The sequence below is a fragment of the Zingiber officinale genome, chromosome 5B (genome assembly GCF_018446385.1).
Source record: "Zingiber officinale cultivar Zhangliang chromosome 5B, Zo_v1.1, whole genome shotgun sequence".
NCBI lineage: Eukaryota > Viridiplantae > Streptophyta > Magnoliopsida > Zingiberales > Zingiberaceae > Zingiber > Zingiber officinale.
The window spans coordinates 47,914,346-47,939,067 of record NC_055995.1 but is presented as its reverse complement, the minus strand read 5'-3'; the positions used below and the strand labels follow the sequence as shown (position 1 = coordinate 47,939,067).

Genomic DNA, 24,722 nt, shown 5'->3' with positions numbered 1-24,722 from the left:
TCTAATGTAACTCGTGTTTCAAATTGTAATGTACAAATTGGAGCGGTGGAGGGTCCACACGAGACGGAGTTCCGAGGCGGGCACGAGCAACACAAGGTGGTCAAAGGGAGGAGCTTGGAGAAGCTGTTGACCCTAGGTTGACCATTCGATCTTCTCATTGGCTTGAGAGGATCGTAGTAGGGCCATGACTAAATCACAAATAGATTAATTAGTTAATTGCTTATGTATATGATGCATGTTTAATAAGTAATTAATTAATTAGTGCCTTACGATTAGATTAGATCTAAGTTGTGCACATGATGCACCCTTGCGATTAGATTAGATCTAAGTCGTGCACAAGATGCATCCTTTTCGATTAGATTAGATCTCGATCGAACCAACTCTAAATGTCTAACCGTGCCGTGATACCTATCACTACCTCGATCACATGTATTGTTGAATCTGCCAAAGCAGAGCAATACATATTATCTTGGTAGGGTACGGAGGGACAATCTTGGTCCCGCCTATCAACGCATGGGTAAATACAAACTCAATTAGATTGAGTATTCCTAGTTGCTCGGTTAGATCGAGTCAACTATAGGCATTCTTTCAACGGTTGGAAAGATAGATCAAAATCACATCTATATTAACTCTCGGGCGTATTAGCCAAAGCTAACTCGAGTTTTAATATAAATGCGGATATTAATTTTATAAACAAGAGTTGCATAGAGATGTAATTGGTAATCGTTACCTACCGATCATACTAAGCCTTGGGCGTATTAGCCAAAGCTAACTCAAGGGTTAGTATGATGTGGATCTTGTCCCACAAGAATTATAGAATTCAGTGGGAGCATCATTTAATTAAAGGCCTAATTAAATGATTTTAAAAGAATATGATATTTATTTCTACTTTTATTCTGTTGTAGATAACCATGACGTCAAATACGAACACTTTCTCCCTGCGATCTGTCCTTGAGAAGGACAAGCTCAACGGAGCAAACTTCCTGGACTGGTACAGGAACTTGAGAATAGTTCTCACTCAGGAATGTAAACTGTACGTTCTGGAGCAGCCCATTCCGGAGGCTCCTCCTGCCAATGCCCCGCGAGCTGACAAAGATGCTTACAAGAAGCATCAAGATGACGCATTAGATGTGTCTTGTCTAATGCTCGCGACCATGAACTCTGAGCTTCAGAAGCAACACGAGTTAATGGGCGCTTACGATATGGTTGAACATCTTCGTCAACTGTATCAAGGTCAAGCGAGGCATGAGAGATTTGAGATCTCAAGGGCACTGTTTCAGTGCAAGATGTCAGACGGGGCTCCTGTAGGCCCATATGTACTCAAAATGATTGGGTACATAGAGAACCTACAAAGGTTGGGGTTCCCACTTGGCCAAGAGCTGGCCACTGATCTGATCTTGCAATCCTTGCCGGATAGCTATAGTCAGTTCGTTCTAAACTACAATATGAACGAGATTGACAAGCCACTGCCCGAGCTGCTCAGCATGTTAAGAACTGCTGAGCTAAACCTTAAGAAGGCTAAGCCCAACACTGTTCTGATGGTTCAGAAACATAAGGGCAAGGGCAAGCCCAAAGGCAAGGGAAAGTCCCAAGCCAAGGGCAAAGGTAAGGCACTGAATGCTACCTGCTTCCACTGCAGTCAGACCGGGCACTGGAAGAGGAATTGCAAGGTATACTTGGAGGATCTTAAGAAGAAGCGAAGTGAGACTTCCACTTCAGGTATATATGTTATAGAAGTCAATCTATCTATTTCTACATCATGGGTATTAGATACTGGATGTGCTTCTCACATTTGTACTGATGTGCAGACACTGAGAAATAGCAGGGCATTGACAAAGGGCGAGGTGGACCTACGAGTAGGCAATGAAGCACGGGTTGCTGCTGTTGCTGTAGGGACTTATTTTCTATCTCTGCCCTCTGGGCTTGTATTAGAATTAGATGAATGTTGTTATGTGCCTGTTTTGACTAAGAACATTGTATCAGTTTCTTGTTTAGACAAGAAAGGTTTCTCGTTTACAATAAAGAACAAATGTTGTTCCGTCTATTTAAACGATATGTTCTATTGTAGTGCACCTCTAATAAACGGACTCGACATTCTAGATCTTGAGAGCCCTATTTATAACATAAATACCAAGAAGTTTAAGTCAAATGACCTGAACCAAACTTATCTCTGACACTGTCGCTTAGGTCATATAAATGACAAGCGCTTATCCCAGTTCCATAAGGATGGTTTGCTGGACTCATTTGATTTTTGAATCATATGAGATATGCGAGTCATACCTACGAGGCAAGATGACCAAGAGTCTCTTTAGTGGGCACAGCGAGAGAGCGACTGATTTGTTAGGACTCATACATAGTGATGTATGTGGCCCTTTCAATGTCGCTGCTAGAGGCGGTTATAGGTACTTCATCACATTTACTGATGACTTCAGTAGATATGGTTATGTGTATTTGATGACACATAAATCTGAATCCTTTGAAAAGTTCAAAGAATTCAAGAATGAAGTACAGAACCAGCTTGGCAAGAGTATTAAGGTACTTCGATCAGATCGAGGTGGTGAATACTTAAGCCATGAGTTTCGTGACTACTTAGCTGAGTGTGGGATTTTATCTCAACTCACTCCTCCTGGAACACCACAGTGGAATGGTGTATCCGAAAGGAGGAATCGTACCTTATTAGATATGGTACGATCTATGATGAGTCACACAGATCTTCCGACATATCTATGGGGATATGCTCTAGACACGGCAACTTTCATTCTCAACCGAGTTCCATCCAAGGCCGTGATAAAGACACCATATAGGATATGGACTGGGAGAGATGCCCAGGTGTCTTTCATGAGGATTTGGGGCTGTGAGGCTTACGTACGACGTCAAGTCTCGGACAAATTAGGACCCAAATCCGACAAGTGTTATTTCATCGGATATCCCAAGGAAACTAAGGGATATTACTTCTACATTCCCAGTCAGCACAAGGTAGTTGTGGCAAAGACTGGGGTCTTTCTAGAAAGGGACTTTGTTTCTAGAAAGACTAGTGGGAGCGCGTTCGATCTTGAAGAAGTTCAAGATGCGAACAATAGCACTGATGCCTCGATGGAAATTGAACTGGAACCACAAAGTGTTGTGGATGATGCTGTTCCACAAGGAGTTGAGGAACAACAACCGGTTCAAGTAGACATACCTCTTCGCAGGTCTGATAGGGTACGTCGTCAGCCTGAGAGATACTCATTTCTCTTGTCTGACCATGATGACGTTATGCTCATAGAGGATGAGCCTACCACCTATCAGGAAGCTGTGATGAGACCAGATTCTGAGAAATGGCTAGAGGCCATGAGATCCGAAATGGAATCCATATACACCAACCAAGTATGGACTTTGGTTGATCCACCTGAAGGGGTAAAACCCATTGGGTGTAAGTGGGTCTTTAAGAGAAAGACTGACATGGATGGACTTATCTATAAGGGTCGCTTGGTAGCTAAAGGTTTCAAGCAAATTCATGGTATTGACTATGATGAAACCTTTTCTCCAGTAGCGATGGTTAAGTCCATTCGGATCATGCTTGCTATTACAGCGTACCATGATTATGAGATCTGGCAGATGGATGTCAAAACCACGTTTCTGAATGGAAACCTGCTCGAGGATGTGTACATGACACAACCTGAGGGTTTTGTAGATCCACAGCATACTAGCAGAGTATGCAAGCTGCATAGGTCCATTTATGGACTAAAGCAAGCTTCTCGGAGCTAGAATCTTCGATTAGATGATGCAATCAAACAGTTTGGTTTCATCAAGAACGAAGATAAGCCTTGTGTCTACAAGAAGGTTGTAGGGGATATAGTTGTCTTCCTCATATTGTATGTGGATGACATACTACTCATTGGGAAGGACATCCCTATGCTTCAGTCTGTCAAGACCTGGCTAGGGAGTTGCTTCTCAATGAAGGACTTAGGTGAGGCATCTCGCATTCTAGGGATACAGATCTATAGAGATAGATCTAAGAGATTGCTTGGCCTAAGTCAGAGTACATCTATTGACAAGGTACTCCTTCGGTTTGCCATGCAGAACCCCAAGAAGGGATTTCTACCGATGTCACATGGCGTGAGTCTTTCGAAGACTCAAGGTCCCTCTTCTAGTGAGGAGAGAGACCGCATGGATCAGATCCCTTATGCCTCAGTCATAGGATCGATCATGTACGCCATGCTATGTACTCGACCTGATGTCTCGTATGCTTTGAGCATGACGAGCAGATACCAGTCAGATCCAGGTGAAAGTCACTAGATAGCGGTCAAGAATATTCTTAAGTACTTAAGAAGGACTAAAGAATATTTCTTAATATATGGAGGCAATGATGAACTAGCTGTAAAGGCTTACAGTGATGCTAGCTTCCAGACCGACCAGGATGACTATAGATCGCAGTCGGGGTTCGTATTTTGCATTAATGGTGGTGCTGTCAGCTGGAAGAGTTCGAAACAGGATACAGTAGCTGATTCTACAACAGAAGCCGAGTATATTGCTGCATCAGAGGCAGCAAAGGAGGCAGTTTGGATCCGCAAGTTCATCACTGAACTTGGGGTGGTTCCTAGCATCGCTCACCCAGTTGAGCTCTATTGTGACAACAATGGAGCTATAGCACAGGCGAAGGAACCTCGCTCACATCAGCGGACCAAGCACATACTACGGGCGCTTCCATCTCATTCGAGAGATTATCGATAGAGGAGATGTGAAGATTTGCAGAGTACCTACAGAGGCTAACATCGCAGATCCCTTGACTAAGGCTTTGACACAGAGAAAGCATGATGGTCACACTAGGTCATTAGGCCTTAGAGCCTATACTGATTGGCACTAGTGCTAGTGGGAGATTATTAGTTAGAGCCCTAGAGCCAATCATTTGATGATTGTATGGACTCATTGTATCATATTCTTGTATATTAATAAAGGCATTTGGATTTTGGTTATTATACTTACTTGTATTGGTGCCAAATAAACTAAGTATAATAATGTCCTTGAGTAAATGGTTCTCACCTATATCAATCGGTTAGTTGAACCGATAGTGAGATGATATAGGGAACACTACTCTAAATCATTCCTAGTCGAGTATTAACATTCAGGGACAATGTTAATGCAATAAGACTAGCATGTAGGTCAACTCGATGACTTGATCTCACAAGTCATGGATATGGAGATACAAAGTTGACACATGGGTATGCATTGGAGAATGTATACTGAATGACCCGCCACGAGAAAGTATCATGGATCATTATATGAGTGTCATATACTTTCTCATGTGGCTATTAGTATGACTACTAGTCCTTAGACCTGAAGTCACCATAGATCCCTACATAAGGAGTTATGTACTTTGGTTTCGTCAAACGTCACCCATAACTGGGTGGACTATAAAGGCGATTACTGGGTATATAACAAATTATGTAGAGGGATGTTAGTGATGTAGATGGGATCTATCCCTCCCATATGACGGGAGCGACATCGGTATTCTTGATAGAGTGAGACCACGAAGTGCATGTCCATGCCCAAATGAGTCAATATAGGATATTGAGCTCATTTGATTTAGTGAGTCTACTTGGAGTTCAAGATTTAGATTGGTCAGAGGATGACACGGTCTATGCCTCACTTTGATCAATCTAGATGTCTAGGATAGAAGGATACTTGTCATATATTGTGAGGAGTCACAATTAGTAGTCACAAGGTGATGTCAGATCTCGATATTCTTGTAACTTGGGTAGTAATGATGTGTTGCTAGATACCGCTCATTACTTATGCTCCTAAATGGGTTTAGGGCATTGCCAACATTACAAGAACCTATAGGGTCACACACTTAGGACAATTAGATGGAGATTAGGTTCATATGATGAAACAAGAGGATTAGAATCATTTGATGAATCAAATTGGATTAAGAGTAATCCTAATTGGGCTAACTTGAGTTTGACTCAAGTTGATTCATGTGTTCACTGAGTCTAATTTAGATTTTGACTCATTGAATTAATTTAATTAAATGAAATAGATTCATTATATTAAGTTGGCTTGAATCAAATGGTTGGATTCGATCAACCATGGAAGAGATTTGGTCAAGTTTGACTTGACTTGAGAGGAAGATTAAAAGTCAAGTTAGACTTGACTTTATGCCACCTCATTAGTGAGTTGGCATTGAAGTGGACCAATGATGTTACTCCACATCATCATGGGTGCCACCTCATGGAAGTTACAAAGCCATTTTCTTAATAACTTCACATTAATTGCATTTAATGGGGAGTTACACTATGGGAAGTGGCCGGCCGCTTTTGGTTTGAATGGGAATTCATTTTTCATTCAAGTGTGTATATTCTTCCTTCTTCCTCTCAAGCTCTCCCTCTCCCTCTCCTCCTTGCTTGGCCGAATCTTACCAAGGTGCTAGCACACCTTTGTGTGAGGTTTTCTCCACCTACGTGTCCGTGTGGATACTTCTAGAGAACCGACGCTTGACGGTCTAGAGATCCGGCAATTCCTTGGACGACCGGGAACGCGAAAGGGCACGCTTCAAGGTATAGTTCTTAACACATAGATCTAGGAGTAGATCTAGAAGTTTTGAAACTCGTACTTGTATTTCATTCGATTTTTCCTTGCACGGATCTACGGCTTTGGGTAATTCGGGGTTTCCGCGACGCGAAAAGTGATTTTCGCAGCCCGAATAACCCAACAAAACCTTTCAATCTTGCTCACTTATCACTAGCCAAACAATCTTTGGTACTTAGGTACAATGTCGTATGCCACCTGCTTCGATCTTTACAGGATGGTGAATATGCTGCTCTATGAATTATTAGCACACTATGAAAGTGTATGTAGATAATATGGTAGATAAGTCAAATAAATAAGAAAGGACCATGTCACAAATCTTTGAGAAGCTTTTGAAGCTATGAGAAACAGTCTGAAACTAAACCAAGAGAAGTGGGCACTTGTAGTGTACTAGTGGTGATTCCTAGGATGCATGGTTAATTAGAGAGACATTAAAGCTAAACAAGATTTGGTCATTCTAGAACATACCTACTCTCAGGAGGTACAAAGGTTGCCTAAAAGGATAGTGGCTCTGAACTGGTTTAGGTTGCCTAAACTAGTTCATGTTGGATGGTTGAGAAGTGCTTGTCTTTTCAAAGTAATAAAATCCCACAATCAAAGAATCTTCCCCTAGGATAGTGTGTGTGAAAGACCCTTTTAAAAATTCAAAATATATGATACCTCCACAATACCGACTTTACTTTATGTTAGTAGGCTATACCTAGGGCTCGGTCGGTACAGTATACCGATGCCAAATTCCCATATCGTATACCGTAGAAAAAAATTCAATATAAAAAATTTTATACTGATACCACCGAAAATTCGGTATACCAAATACCAAAAATTTCGATATAGGGAAATTTGGCACGGTATGTTGTAGTGGGAAAAACTATGTTGTAGCAGTACTGGTTAATAGTTGCTAAAATAGAACAAATTATATTGTAGCAACTATTAGTAGCTGCTACAATATATTTGCTAAGTGAACTTCGAGAAATCATAACTTTTAACTCAAATTGAACCATAAGACGCACAATATATCAAATCGAAGTTCATTTAGAAATCTTTGATTTGATATAATATACATTATATGATTCATCTAAAATAAAAAATTATGACCTTTCAAAGTTTACTCGACAAACACATTACAGCAGCTATTAACCAGTAGTTGCTATAACCCAATTTTCTTTGTTATAACAGCTACTAACTAGTAGTTGCTACGACATAGTTTTTCTTATGCTGTTGTAGCATCAAAGAACCAGTAGTTGCTGCAACAGAGAAAATTGTGTTGTGGCAGTTATTGGTCAGTAACTACTACAATGTATTTGCTGAGTAAATTTTGAAAGATCATAATATTTTACTTAGATTGAACCATAAGACGCATAATATAACAAATCAAAGCTTGTTCAGAGATCTTCGATTTGATATATTGTGTATTATATGGTTCATCCTGAATTAAAATTTATAATCTTTCAAAGTTCACTCGGCAAATACGTTGTAGCTGCTATAATATAATTTTCTCTATTGTAGCGATATTAACCAGTAGCTGCTACAAGATAATTTTTCTTGTATTGTTGTAGTATCTATAAACCAGTAGTTGCTACGATAGAGACAATTGCATGGTAGCAGCTAGTAGCTACTACAATGTGTTTGCCAAGTGAACTTTGAAACGTTATAACTTTTGACTTAAATTGAACCATAAGATCGCATGTGGGCCAATAGAGAATGGGGTTGCAAAGAGAATATTTAAAAAATTAAAACCTATTAAAGCCCAAAACCCTAATTAAAAAAATAAATAATTTATAAAATAATTTATTAAATATTTCGGTATATACCGAAATACCGAAAAACAATAAATTTTATACCGATACTGAAAATTTCGATATGAAAGATATATATATATATCGGTGTGGTATGTGTGGTAATAAGTGTGAAGTATATAGGGGTTTTCATCATGTTTTCACGATACATTCAACCTATTTTTGCATGCATAATTCGTGATATCTTGATTCGATGCTTCATTTCATATTTTATTAATCCTAGATACTTTAGATGACAAGAGTGAAGGTTGGAGCGAAATGAGGAGCAAAGAGAACAAGAGGAAGAAGCCTTATTCGAACACGCGTGTCGGTGCCCAGCGGCACGGGCTATGCCCGGCTCTGCCAAATCGCCACAACCGCCCATGCCCAGTAGCATGGGCTATGCCTCGCTCGGGTGCCTTGTCATGACCAGCCCATGGCCAGCGACCCAGGCCCTGCCCAACTCTATCGATTTACCACAGCGCCTATGCCATCTATACATCAAGGAGAGATCGGGAGCAACTAGGAGGAAGATTCACGAGCAATGCTAAGCTTTTCTTCCTCTTCTCTGCTGTTTCTAGATTTGAATCTGTTTGTTTGAGAATTGTTGATCATGTTTAGTGATTGTAATCTCTTTTTTATAGGATAATTTCCTAGATTCTGTGATTAGTGAGTAACTTCCATGTGATGTAGATACTTATTTTTTTTTATCTATGCATATTTTCTTACCTTGTTTCTATGATGTATTGGATTATGGTCCGAATTTAACACAATCTTGATGCCAAAAGTATGCGATTCGTATTTCACGAGGGTTTGGGGATGAACTAAAAGGAGAACCCGACCCTCCGACCCATAAAAAACTGAGACGCAGAGAGTTGGATACGAAAGTGCAACCCAAATATGCCTCAAAGAACCCTAGGTCATCATAGAATTTAATGGATCAAACCTAATGCGTCGCCACGTAGTAGGAAAAGAGGGTAATTAGAGGTGGGATCTAGTGACAGAGTCCCCCTAGGTTACGATGATTAGTTACGTTCCTTTCGAAAGTAGACGATGATATGGTTGATATGTCGTTGTAGAAGCAAATATTCACATCGGATATCAAAGGATAGTTTACCAACATAAGCCAATATTGAGGATAAGACATAGATCAAGTGTTTACTAGCATAGAGGTGAAACCGAAATCCTAGGATCATTTCTCTGATTGTCTTACTTCTGCCTTATATGTCTTCTCTATCTCCTAGCCTTCTTTGATTGTGCGATTTGATCACATTCTGCTTTCCTATTGTGATATCTCTGACTTCTCTCTCCCACCCTCTTCATTCTCTTTTCGCATCGAGAGTTCAGTAATTGTGTTCATGACACTCTAGACAATTAAGTCTGATTAGTAAGTTAGTACTCGATCATCAGTCTCTGTAGATTCGATTTTTGTATTACTTGATGACACTTTCGTTCATTTGCAGATTTAACCAAAAACTTGATGTGGGCAAATTGGAACCTTAGGTTAGTCAAGTTGGAATCTCAACACAGATGTCAAAACTTGAGGAAGAGAGTTCTGATTTAAAAACCAAGTTAGTGAGTTAAAACTATCTTAAGCAAGTTCACGTCTAGGTCAAAATATTTGAATATGATGATTGGAACCATACATGCTACTTACAACAAGCCTGGACTTGAGTTTAGCTCAAATCAAAACCATATTTCCTACCTTAGCTTAGTCAAAAGAAATGCTAAAAATAAGATTGCTTGGGTTGCAAAATCATGCTTAGTTAACCAAGTAGAAAATAATTGCTATTGGATACCCCCAACAACATATTCATGTGATAAATGCTAACATTTTCTATGCAAAACCCAATTGCAAAATTGGAATAGGTTAGATCTCCAACTTCGGAGGAGATAAATTTTTAAACTATTAGACTAGGATCACTTCAAACCATATTCTTATGTTTATTATTTTTAAAATAGGATTTCAAAAGTATAATATTTTATCTTCATAAAAATCTTGTGTTATTTCCTATCAAGCATAAATGGACTTAGCCTAGGCCCTATCGTAAATAACATCTACATATAGATCTAGGCAGCCTACATCTCACAAAACACACTAAGGGATAACTTGCTTGTATTTGTGAAATATAAAATAGTGTGAGTTGCTTAGGGTTACGACCTCTAAATTCCAGATACTATTTGTGCAGCATCATGAATTGTGGCTAAAATTTTTTAAACTGATCAAGTTAGAAATTTTTCATATGTTAACAGCTTAGTTTTCATAAGATTGAGATGGAAACTCTTATCAAACTTAACCAACCGATTGAAAGCCTCTATCCATGGATAGTCAAGCTCAAAATCAAGTTGGACATTTTGAAAATGGTTTAAAAAATTTATTTTGATAAAAACCTTGTTATTTTTCATAAAATGTCACTTTTTCATTATATTTTCACTTACTTTCGAAATTTTGACCTATGACTCGAAGGCAGGATTGAATAACTTAGCTAGAAAGATAAAAACCAAAAAGTTAACATGTTGACTCTCGATCACTTAGACAAGCTTACGGGTGACCAGAACTTAAATAGCATTTACTATGTTGGGTGAAAAGTTAGTATATGATCGACCCTAGCCATATACGGTCGCCCGAGTGACCTCAAATAGGCGCCCCTAACTTGACATACCGGGTCGACCGGGTACCCCTCTAGTCACCCGGATAGCCTTTATATAGGTGTTCACATGGCAGCCATCGCAAATCCATCCATAGTTAACTTATCTTTGTTAATTTTTGCAATCTTACAATTGACTATATATGTCATGCTTTATTTAAAGTTTAATCCATTTTTTTATATATGAAAAAGAGGGATAGAAATAAAAGAAAAGATAAAATTAAGTGTTTATTAACTTTCAAATGTAATTCCTTATCTGATTAAGGGGAGCAATAATTAAGGGAGAATTATTTATTTATTATTATATTCATGTATGACTGCACTAACTCTATTCTCTTTCATATATTGAATATAAATTCAAAATCCTTACTAATTTTTTATTATTTATTACTAACTTTAACTTAATTTTCATATTATAAAAAAGGAGAAGAAATTTTTAAACCTAGAATTTTGATATATAAATAAGGTTAAAGTTAAGTTAATTGTGATTTAACCAATTGTGTCAAGTTTGCATATGCAAGATACTTGACAGGTGTTAAAGTTCTGGTTGTAAACCAAGTAGTGACTAAGTCCTAATGGATGGATCTAGGCATCTAAAGTCTTGATTGGGAATCAACATCCTAGTTAGAGGCTAGGTGAATCAAGTCCTTAAGGCTTGGCAGACAAATTCTTACTTGTAAGCTAAGTGAATCAAATCTAAGTGATTAAGGCTTGGTAGATAAATTCTTAGCTAGAGGATAGGTGAATCAAGTCCAACTGGTTAAGGATTGGCAGACAAATTCCCAACTGGGTGTTAGGTGACAAGTCTTAGTGGAGTAAGCTAAAAGCTGAAGGCTTGACAAACAAATCCAAGTAGAAGAGTTGGGTGTTGCGGCTTGGCAACTTAGTCTAGATGAGTCAACTAGAGGTTGAACATCTAGACCAGTGTAAGTGCAAGTAGCTTTACATTCTATATCCTACTCATTACGTGTAACAACTACAAAGAAGCATGTTTGACGGTTCCAGACAATCGGATGGAGTTCAGGGGCGACTAGCTAGTGATAACTCTTGGCGAAGAGATTTCGGAGGGTCCATGTGATCGTAGTTAGGTCAGGGTGACTGGAGCAGCTTCTAGACGACTGGGAGATGGCATTATCAGCAATTTGTGCAAAGTGGTCAAGATGAAGTCACAGGAGATCGGATGTTGTACATGCCACAGGAGAGATTCATTAATGTTATCTTACAGATAGAAGTTGTAGCCATGTTAGCACCTCTACAGACGACCGAGAGGGCTCGAGGCAACCAAAGGAATCTATATAAGGATTTTCCACCTATAAGTGTTCTTTCGTTTTCTGTGCTGCAACATGCTACAACACACACTTCATTTATGATTGGCAATACCTAGAGTAACATTTTTATTTATTTTAGTATTTCCTCATTTATTTTATTGCGCTTAAATGTTTTAGTTTTTTTTATAAAGTTTCTCCACTTAGGAGAAATTAGAAATAAAAATCACATTTTATAACTACTGCGTGTCTATACTTTTGGTTTGATTAATCAACTTGCATGCTTAAACTATTAGCTAAATCTATTTCATATTTTATTACCTTCGTCTTGATTGAATAAGTTTAATTTATTTTTGATGTGTTTACTCTGATTGATTCAACTGCTTTAATTACTATCTACTCATTTTTAAATTCATAATGTTATTCACCCCCCTCTAGCGTTGAGTTCGATCCTACAAAGACTTCTGAATCATGTAAAATATTTTTTATGTATTCATTGTTGTTATCTTTGTATTTGGCCTTGAACGAGAAAGGAATTTATTTTCATGTCATGATATTTCCTCCCTCTCCCTCCCTCCCTCCTCCCCCCTCCCCCCTTTAGCTTGCCAGTCACTCTCATATTGATACTAATAGTATTTGGCAACAAATGCCAACCTAACATGTTCCATAGGATGTAATTGATAGTAAATACATATCTAATCAACTCTATACCAGTTTATTAGCTATGGCCAAAATTGGCCATATGGAAGATTAGATCTTAATCCACTAAGGATATTTAGGAAGTTCTATAATGCTTCTAGTAAGAGTTAGAAAATCAAAGAAAATAATGGTACATTTTAAATTAAATTTCATTCAAAAGCACTTAAAATTACAATTATTAGTAATTGTTCATTCTTATAATAGGTTGTTAACTAGTATGACTAGGAAGATATTATTCATCATTGAGGGCAAGAACATATTCAATAAAATGAACTTCTTCAGCTAGGAGATGCATCTGATGATAGTCCTCAATCATGAGAAGTTGTTCGGTGTGATAAAACTACCCTCTTGGCCTAGAACCATACATACAATAAATATCACATAAGTGTTTGAGGATACAATAGACTTGATGTAATTAAAGCAAAATGTATCATCATCCTAACAGCCATGGCACCTACTACGCCAAGATAAGATATCATATGCCAATAATATATTGTCAGAGCAAAAGGTTTGTATGACATGATGAAGGTTGGTTTGTGGAATATTAAAGGCCTTAAGCAGAAAGGGTGGAATCCTTCTTTCAAAAAAGTAAACTTGGTGTTTTAGGAGTGTTGGAGACGAAACTCTTGGTTTTGAGTTATCAAAAACTAAAATCTCAAAGGATTCAACGATTTCAAATGGAGCAAAAGGGTAATCCAACTGGCAAGAGTCAAATATTAGTGGTGTGGGATGACGTAAGGGTTAATCAAGAGGTATGAGAATGGCATGATCAATTTGCTCACTGCATGGTGACTTGCAAAGTGCCCTACAAACTATTCGCAATCACTTTTGTATATGGACAACTTTCTATCATTGGACGGAGACCTTTGTGGGAAGGCTTACAGCGTCTTGCTTTTGATATGATACTACCTTGACTCATTTTAGGAGATTTCAACTCATTTTATCAACTAAAGACAAATGTGGTGGACTCCCAGTCACACAATACTGTATCTCAGACTTTCAGCACTTCGTATCTTATACGAGGCTGAAAGATTTGACATACACAGGCTGCAAATACTCATGGACAAATGGTCACGTTTGCAAAAAGCTAGATCGAGCTCTTATCAACAAACTATGGCTAGATGCGGAGCTCCACATTTTTGCATATTTCATCCCACTAGGCTGTTTCTCAATTCATTCAGTGTGCATTGTTTCTATTATGGGTGGTGGCCACCGGATTCCTAAACCTTTTAAGTTTTTTAACATGTGGACCAAGCATAAACGTTTCTGCAGCTCGTGGAGGCCAGATGAACAGCATACTCCCAGCAAATTAGGCACAGAACATCACAGTTCTAGTTCTTACAGCTCCTGAACAGGTTGAAGAATGATTTCAAACAGCTGAACATCGACCATTTTCAGCATATCTCTTAGAGAGCAGTAGTTGCACTTGCACGTCAACATTTGGAGGATGTTCAGTTGGTGGGGCTGGAAAATGGCACCATGGATGATAATTACAAGACCCTACAGCAGGATGCAACAAATTAAGTGCTGCAAAACATAGGTTTTGTATGCCATGTGCGAAGATGAGATATTTCAAGCAAGTGGATCTCAACTCCTCTTTTTTTCAATCTCTAGTGAAGTGGAACAACTGTGAAATGAGATGATAGTTGTGGAGAAGCCGGATGGGTAGCTAACTACATCATTTGAGGAAGTTGTGAAAGCCTTTACTGACCACTTTCAAACACAACTTGCCACACAAGTAGACCGAACAACATTTCCGTAGAATAGTCTGCATTTCGACCTGTTGTTGGACCCTGATCAGCATGCCCAACTTGTTCGCATACCATCCATTGATGAAATTAAGGAGGTGTCTTTTTGATATTAGGGATCAGAGGGCACCAGGATCGAATGGATATGGATCCAACTTCTTCATGCACTCATGGGGTGTTTGTAAGTTCAGATTTTATTGCAGTTGTACATGAGTTTTTTAGTAATGGAAAAATATTGCGTCGATGGAATCATACCTTGATTGCACTTGTTCCGAAGTCGGCTCATGCTAGCGGAGTCTCAGATTACAAACCTATCTCGTGTTGTATGGTATTCTATAAGGTTATTTCTAAGTTATTGACAACTAGGATCTCTCAAGTCTGGGATCATATTCTTCACCAGTCTTAGAGGGCTTTTGTGAAGGGTAGACTCATCACAGATAACATTCATCTAGCACAAAAGCTTTTTAGGAGGTATAATAGGAAGAGAATATCCCCTCGATGCATTATGAAGATTGATCTTGAGAAGGCATTTGATTCAGTAAATTGGGACTTTCTACGGGAAGCTCTTCTAGGGTTGAACTTTCCTATACAGTTTGTATTTGGTAGCTAGAGCCCTAGAGTCAATCATTTGATGATTGTATTATGAACTTATTGTATCATATTCTATATAAATAAAGACATTTGGTTTTTGGTTATTATACTTACTTGTATTGGTGCCAAATAAATTAAGTATAATAACGTCCTTGAGTAGAAGGTTCTTACCTATATCAATCGGTTAGCTGAACCGATAGTGAGATGATATAGGGAACACTACTCTTAATCATTCCTAGTCGAGTATTAACATTCAGGGACAATGTTAATGCAATAAGACTAGCATGTAGGTCAACTCGATGACTTGATCTCACAAGTCATGGATATAGAGATATCAAGTTGACACATGGGTATGCATTAGAGAATGTATACTGAATGACCCGCCATGAGAAGTATCATGGATCGTTATATGAGTGTCATATACTTTCTCATGTGGCTATTAGCATAACTACTAGTCCTTGGACCTGAAGTCACCATGGTTCTCTACATAAGGAGTTATGTACTTTGGTTTCGTCAAACGTCACCCGTAACTGGGTGGACTATAAAGGCGATTACTGGGTATGTAACAAATTATGCGGAGGGATGTGAGTGATGTAGATGAGATCTATCCATAGAGTGAGACCACGAAGTGCATGGCCATGTCCAAATGAGTCAATATAAGATATTGAGCTTATTTGATTTAGTGAGTCTACTTGGAGTTCAAGATTTAAATTGATCAGAGGATGACACGGTCTATGCCTCACATTGATCAATCTAGATGTCTAGGATAGAAGGACACTTGCCATATTTTGTGAGGAGTCACAATTAGTAGTCACAAGGTGATGTTGGATCTCAACATTCTTGTAACTTGGGTAGTAATGATGTGTTGCTAAATACCGCTCATTACTTATGCTCCTAAATGGGTTTAGGGGCATTGCCAACGTTACAAAAACCTATAGGGTCACACACTAAGGACAATTAGATGGAGATTAGGTTCATATGATGAACCAAGAGGATTAAATTCATTTGATGAATCAAATTGGATTAAAAGTAATCCTAATTGGGCTAATTGAGTTGGACTCAAGTTGATTCATGTGTTCAATGAGTCTAATTTAGATTATGACTCATTGAATCAATTTAATTAAATGAATTAGATTCATTATATTAAATTGGTTTGAATTAAATGGTTGGATTAGATCAACCATGAGAGAGATTAAGTCAAGTTTGACTTGACTTGAGAGGAAGATGAAGAGTCAAGTTTGACTTGACTTTATGCCACCTCATTGGTGAGTTAGCATTGAGTGGGCCAATGATGATGCTCCACATCATCATGGTTGCTTAAGTGGGATGTCACCTCATGGGAGTTACCAAGAGTTGTGACTCTTGACATTCCATGAGAGTTACACACCCTCTTAATATGGCTGGCCACATGAATGGGTTGATGAGTTTTTCATTTTGTGAATTAATCTCATTCATTCCTTCATCTTCTTCCTTGCTCCAATTTTGCTCTCCCTCTCCTCTCTTGGTCGAACCATCCAAAGGTGCTAGCACACCTTTTGTGTGGTTTTTCTCCACCTACTTGTTTGTGTGGATACATATAGAGAGTTGTCTACGTTGACAACTTCGAGATCCGACACCATTTGGACGAGCGGGAACGCGAAGGGCTTCGCTTCAAAGGTATAACCTTTCTTTTGTAGATCTAAGTGTAGATCTAGGTAGAAACTCGTATTCATATGTTTTTCAAAATTTTTCTTTGCACGGATCCGTTGGCTAGGGGCTTTCGGAGTTTCCGCGACGCGAAAAAGCGGTTTTCGCGGCCCGAAAACCCAACAATGGTATCAGAGCCACGTGCGAAGGCGTGTACGAGTTTATTTTTTATTTTTATGAAAAATATAGCTACTGTAACATTCTGTAAATTTTTGATTTTTAGAGTTTTTATGGGCATTTTTCTCGTAGAAGCGAAGCACAAGTGTTTCGACACTTGTAGGCTTCGACTACCGGGAAGTTTTTCCAAAACGGCTTGGTTTCGCCCTAAAACTTTTTGGGACAGCGGGCTAAGGCGCTGTAGGATCGCTAAGGAACCCTCGCGATGGTTAGATAGCGGGTAGGGGCACAGCCCCTGGCCCCGCAAGGGGATTCATTCCGCGATTGCGCCCGAAAATCGCTAAACGGGACCGCCGGGAAATTTTACTCGTAAAAAATTATAAAAAATTGGTATTAAAATTGCAGAAAATTATAGAAAATACATAATTTAGAATTATGTATAATTTGTGACAGTCATGGCCCAAAAGACCCAATTGGATTGGAATAAATGTGTTGTAATTCATAATACGGCCTGCGTGCCGTGATGTGATGTGCGTGTTGTATTTTTATTTTTCGCGACCTGCGCGTCGTGCCTTTCTCTATTTTATATTCTTGTTGTAAATTAGTTTAGACTCGAATGTAACTCGAGTTTCAAAATTGTAATGTACAAAATTGAAGTCGTGGAAGGTCCACTTGAGACGGAGTTACGAGGAGGGCGCGGGCAACACAAGGTGGTCAAAGGGAGGAACTTGAGAAGCTGTTGACCCTAGGTTGACCATCCGATCTTCTCATTGGCTTGAGAAGATCGTAGTAGGGCCATGACTAATCACGAATTAATTTAATTAATTGCTTGTGTATATGTGATGCATGATTAAGTAATTAATTAGTGCCTAACGATTAGATTAGATCTAAGTCGTGCACATGATGCACCCTTCGATTAGATTAGATCTATCGAGTATATGATACGCATCATCGTTTAGATTAGATCTAAATCGCGTCAACTCGTAATGCCTACCATGCCGTGATACCTACCACTACCTCGATCGCATGTTGTTGTTGAATCTGCCAAAGCAGAGCAACGCATACTATCTTGGTAGGGTACGGAGGGACAATCTTGGTCCCGCCTATCAACGCATGAGTGAGTACAACTCAATTAGATTGAGTAACTAGTTAACTCAATTGGATCGAGTTTAATTATAGGCATTATCCAATGGTTGGTAGATAGGTCAAAATCACGTTTATATTAACTCTTGGGTGTATTAACCAAAGCTAACTCGAGTTTTAATATAAATACGGATTATGATCCTATAAACAAGAGTTGCATAGAGATGTAATTGGTAATTAGTTACCTACCGATCATACTAAGTCTTGGGCATATTAGCCAAAGCTAACTCAAGGGTTAGTATGATGTGGATCTTGTCCCACATGAATTATAGAATTCAGTGGGAGCATCATTTAGTTAAAGGCCTAATTAAATGATTAAGAATATGATATTTATTTTCTGCATTTTTCTGTTGTAGAATTGCCATGACGTCAAACACGAACAACTTCTCTCTGCGTTCTGTCCTTAAGAAGGACAAGCTCAATGGAGCAAATTTCCTGGACTGGTATAGGAATTTGAGAAACATTCTCACTCAAGAACGTAAACTGTACGTTCTGGAGCAGCCCATTTCGGAGGCACCTCCTGCCACTGCCACGCGAGCTGACCAAGATGCTTATAAGAAGCATCAAGAAGACGCATTACATGTATCCTGTCTCATGCTCGCGAGCATGAACTCTGAGCTTCAGAAGCAGCATGAGTTAATGACTGCTTACGATATGGTTGAACATCTTCGTCAACTGTATCAAGGACAAGCATGGCACGAGAGATTTGAGATCTCTAAGGCACTGTTTCAATGCAAGATGCAAGCTGGGACTCCTGTAGGTCCACATGTGCTCAAGATGCTTGGGTACATAGAGAACCAACAGAGATTGGGATTCTCATTTGATCAAGAGCTGACCACTGACTTGATCTTGCACTCCTTGCCCGAAAGTTATAGTCAACTTCGTTCATTTGGTAAGGGAAAGTCCCAAGCCAAAGGCAAAGGCAAGGCACTGAAGCCTAAAGGAGGGGTCGCCAAGGATGCTACCTGCTTCCACTGAGGTCAGACCGGGCACTGGAAGAGGAACTGCGAGGTATACTTGGAGGATCTTAAGAAGAAGTGAAGTGAGACTTCCACTTCAGGTATATATGTTATAGAAGTCAATCTATCTATTTCTACATCATGGGTATTAGATACTGGATGTGCTTCTCACATTTGTACTGATGTGCAGGCGCTGAGAAATAGCAGGGCATTGACAAAGGGCGAGGTGGACCTACGAGTAGGCAATGGAGCACGAGTTGCTGCTGTTGCTGTAGGGACTTACTTTCTATCTCTGCCCTCAGGGCTTGTACTAGAGTTAGTTGATTGTTGTTATGTGCCTGCATTAACTAAGAACATTATATCAGTTTCTTGTTTGGACAAGAAAGGTTTCTCGTTTACAATAAAGAACAAATGTTGTTCCGTCTATTTAAACGATATGTTCTATTGTAGTGCACCTCTGATAAACGGACTCTATATTCTAGATCTTGAAAGCCCTATTTATAACATAAATACCAAGAAGTTCAAGTCAAATGACCTGAACCAAACCTATCTCTGGCACTGTCGCTTAGGTCATATAAATGACAAGCGCTTATCCCAGCTCCATAAGGATGGTTTGCTGGACTCATTTGATTTTGAATCATATGAGATATGCGAGTCATGCCTACGAGGCAAGATGACCAAAACTCCCTTTAGTGGGCACAGCGAGAGAGCGACTGATTTGTTAGGACTTATACATAGTGATGTATGTGGCCCTTTCAATGTCGCTGCTAGAGGCGGTTATAGGTACTTCATCACATTTACTGATGGCTTCAGTAGATATGGTTATGTGTATTTGATGACACATAAATCTGAATCCTTTGAAAAGTTCAAAGAATTCAAGAAAGAAGTACAGAACCAGCTTGGCAAGAGTATTAAGGTACTTCGATCAGATCGAGGTGGTGAATACTTAAGCCATGAGTTTCGTGACTACTTAGCTGAGTGTGGGATTTTATCTCAACTCACTCCTCCTGGAACACCATAGTGGAATGGTGTATCCGAAAGGAGGAATCGTACCTTATTAGATATGGTACGGTCTATGATGAGTCACACAGATCTTCCGACATTCCTTTGGGGTTATGCTCTAGACACGGCAGCTTTTATACTCAACCGAGTTCCATCTAAGGCCGTGATAAAGACACCATGTAGGATATGGACTAGGAGAGATGCTCAGGTGTCTTTCATGAGGATTTGGGGTTGTGAGGCTTATGTTAGACGTCAAGTCTCAGACAAATTAGGACCCAAATATGACAAGTGCTACTTTATTGGATATCCCAAGGAAACTAAGGGATATTACTTCTACATTCCCAGTCAGCACAAGGTAGTTGTGGCAAAGACTGGGGTCTTTCTAGAAAGGGACTTTGTTTCTAGAAAGACTAGTGGGAGCACGTTCAATCTTGAAGATGTTCAAGATGCGAACAATAGCACTGATGCCTCGATGGAAGTTGAACTGGAACCACAAAGTGTTGTGGATGATGTTGTTCCACAAGGAGTTGAGGAACAACAACCAGTTCAAGTAGACATACCTCTTCGCAGGTCTGATAGGGTACGTCGTCAGCCTGAGAGATACTCATTTCTCTTGTCTGACCATGATGACGTTGTGCTCATAGAGGATGAGCCTACCACCTATCAGGAAGCTGTGATGAGACCAGATTATGAGAAATGGCTAGAAGCCATGAGATCCGAAATGTAATCCATGTACACCAACCAAGTATGGACTTTGGTTGATCCACCTGAAGGGGTAAAACCCATAGGGTGTAAGTGGGTCTTTAAGAGAAAGACTGACACGGATGAACTTATCTATTGATGATTGTATTATAGACTTATTGTATCATATTCTATATAAATAAAGGCATTTGGTTTTTGGTTATTATACTTATTTGTATTGGTGCCAAATAAACTAAGTATAATAACGTCCTTGAGTAGAAGGTTCTTACCTATATCAATCGGTTAGCTGAACCGATAGTGAGATGATATAGGGAACACTACTCTTAATCATTCTTAGTCGAGTATTAACATTCAGGGACAATGTTAATGCAATAAGACTAGCATGTAGGTCAACTCGATAACTTGATCTCACAAGTCATGGATATAGAGATATCAAGTTGACACATGGGTATGCATTAGAGAATGTATACTGAATGACCCGCCATGAGAAGTATCATGGATCGTTATATGAGTGTCATATACTTTCTCATGTGGCTATTAGTATGACTACTAGTCCTTGGACCTGAAGTCACCATGGTTCCCTACATAAGGAGTTATGTACTTTGGTTTCGTCAAACGTCACCCGTAACTGGGTGGACTGTAAAGGCGATTATTGGGTATGTAACAAATTATGCGGAGGGATGTGAGTGATGTAGATAGGATCTATCCCTCCTATATGACGGGAGAGACATCGATATTTTTGATAGAGTGAGACCACGAAGTGCATGGCCATGCCCAAATGAGTCAATATAAGATATTGAGTTCATTTGATTTAGTGAGTCTACTTGGAGTTCAAGATTTAGATTGATCAGAGGATGACACGGTCTATGCCTCACATTGATCAATCTAGATGTCTAGGATAGAAGGACACTTGTCATATTTTGTGAGGAGTCACAATTAGTAGTCACAAGGTGATGTTGGATCTCAACATTCTTGTAACTTGGCTAGTAATGATGTGTTGCTAGATACCGCTCATTACTTATGCTCCTAAATGGGTTTAGGGGCATTGCCAACATTACAAGAACCTATAGGGTCACACACTAAGGACAATTAGATGGAGATTAGGTTCATATGATGAACCAAGAGGATTAGATTCATTTGATGAATCAAATTGGATTAAAAGTAATCCTAATTGGGCTAATTGAGTTGGACTCAAGTTGATTCATGTGTTCAATGAGTCTAATTTAGATTATGACTCATTGAATCAATTTAATTAAATGAATTAGATTCATTATATTAAATTGGCTTGAATTAAATGGTTGGATTAGATCAACCATGAGAGAGATTAAGTCAAGTTTGACTTGACTTGAGAGGAAGATGAAGAGTCAAGTTTGACTTGACTTTATGCCACCTCATTGGTGAGTTGCCATTGAGTGGGCCAATGATGATGCTCCACATCATCATGGTTGCTTAAGTGGGATGCCACCTCATGGGAGTTACCAAGAGTTGTGACTCTTGGCATTCCATGGGAGTTACACACCCTCTTAATGTGGCCGGCCAAATGAATGGGATGATGAGTTTTTCATTTTGTGAATTAATCTCATTCATTCCTTCATCTTCTTCCTTGCTCCAATTTTGCTCTCCCTCTCCTCTCTTGGCCGAACCATCCAAAGGTGCTAGCACACCTTTTGTGTGGTTTTTCTCCACCTACTTGTTTGTGTGGATACATATAGAGAGTTGTCTACGTTGACAACTTCGAGATCTGGCACCATTTGGACGAGCGGGAACGCGAAGGGCTTCGCTTCAAAGGTATAACCTTTCTTTTGTAGATCTAAGTGTAGATCTAGGTAGAAACTCGTATTCGTATGTTTTTCAAAATTTTTCTTTGCACGGATCCGTTGGCTAGGGGCTTTCGGGGTTTCTGCGACGCGAAAAAGCGGTTTTCGCGGCCCGAAAAATCCAACAGTATCATGGATCATGGATTGTGTAACTACCACCTTTTTTTCCTTGGCCATCAATGGAGACACTTTTGGTCACTTTAGAGGAGCCATAGGGCTGAGACAAGGGGACCCATTATCTCCCTATCTTTTTGGCATCTATGTTGAGTTCTTTGGAAGATAGCTATAGAGGTGCACCACTAGAGCAAATTTCATATTTCACCCTTAGTGTGGACATCTCAGACTAGTACACTTGGCCTATGTTGATGATCTTCTCCTTTTTAGCAAAGGTGATGTAGCATTTGTTGGTACACTGACTACTTATTCATTAGAGTTTGGGGCAGTAGCAAGACTTCAGGTTAATAGGCTAAAGTTGAATATCTTCTTGGTGGGCGTTGATGACATGATCCGCCAAAGACTTCTTACTATCATTGGTTTCATAAGGGTGATATGCCTTTCAAATATCTGGGAATCCCACTTGCGACAATGCGCCTTTGACTTTCTAATTATAGTCCTCTACTTGACTATCTGATACATCGGATCAATGCTTAGCCATAAAAGACGTTGTCGTATGCTGGCAAGGTGCAGCTAAGTACATCAATTTTGCAGGAAGTTGAGTGCTTCTGGCTATCCATTCTACCATTACCCATGGGAATTATAGATCACATCTACAGTATCTGTAGGTCTTTATGTGGACACCAAAGCAACCTCCAGCATCATGGGCAGACATATGCAGACCAAAGGATGGAGGATTGGGATTTAGAGATCTAAGAGCATGGAACCTAGCTCTCTTGGCTTGGGTCCTTGGAGGCTGCTAAATAGAGACTAGTAGATTGGTTTTCTCAAGATGGTGGGGTGGCTTGGGCATATGACTTCTTTAGGCATCCTAGCCCTAAGAAGCCATGGGCCCAAATAGAATGGAAGACATACCTACAACCGAGTCATGTAGTTACCTTTTGAATGCTAGCACAAGGCATCTTCCGACCAAAGATAGATAAGGTTACATGTAGGATCAGTAGTGCACTTTTTGCAAACAAGTGCGGAAGACACAAGAGCACATATTCTTTGGATGCCCCCTATTTGCTAGGTTGTTGAGGAAGATTTGAGACAGGCTACATACACAACCAGAGATGTCTACCTATCGAAGAATGATGAGTCTTTGGGAGACATTACCGTGGGAGTAGAGTGTCGACAAAAGCTCATCATCTGACCTTGTCATGTGTTATTCATTGTGTATGGAGAGTTAGAAACTATAGTTTCTTTAGTGAGGGACATGTCTAGAGAGGATTTTTAGAAGTGTGTAAATTCATGTATACTGATCCTTGGGTGTTTATTCTGATACATATGCAACACCTAAAGATTAGTTCTTGTACTCTTTGTTCGTGCTATATAAATTTTAATTATCCAAAAAAAAATTACCCATCCATAACAATATGAAGACTTGAGACATCTTTCAAGAGTTAAATGATGGGCAGTGTTTCCATGGAGAAACATATCATGGAGATGATAACCCTTCTTTTAATTGGTTGTCAAAGTTAAATTTTACAATGAAACCAAGTTATAAATATATATTGTTCTACAATCAATCCATATAGGACTATTATGTATTGTTCATCATGATTATAATATATTGAAGGTTGACAAAACTCTTAGAGAGTTATTGTTGATGTTGAGGGAAGATGATTCCAAAATTTGAAAGAAGTCAAAGGATGAGGTGAATTTGATGGATAATATTATTAAAAGGAAGAAAAAAATGAAGCTTAAGAAGAAGGGCAAGACCTCCTCTACTAGTCCCTCTAGTTGTGTGCAATTCTCTACAAACCCCTCTAGTGATGTGAAAAAGATCTCCAAGTCTATGACATGGAGGTTAAGGAAGATGAGGCAGTATACTTCCATTGTTAGAA

At 39.2% G+C, this 24,722-nt stretch overlaps 1 protein-coding gene across 1 annotated transcript in view; it reads right to left on the bottom strand.

The window, feature by feature from the left end:
• Positions 1–24,722, bottom strand: part of LOC121987383 (MLO-like protein 9) — a 94,309-nt gene that overhangs the window by 25,978 nt on the left and 43,609 nt on the right. The window lies entirely within an intron of this gene.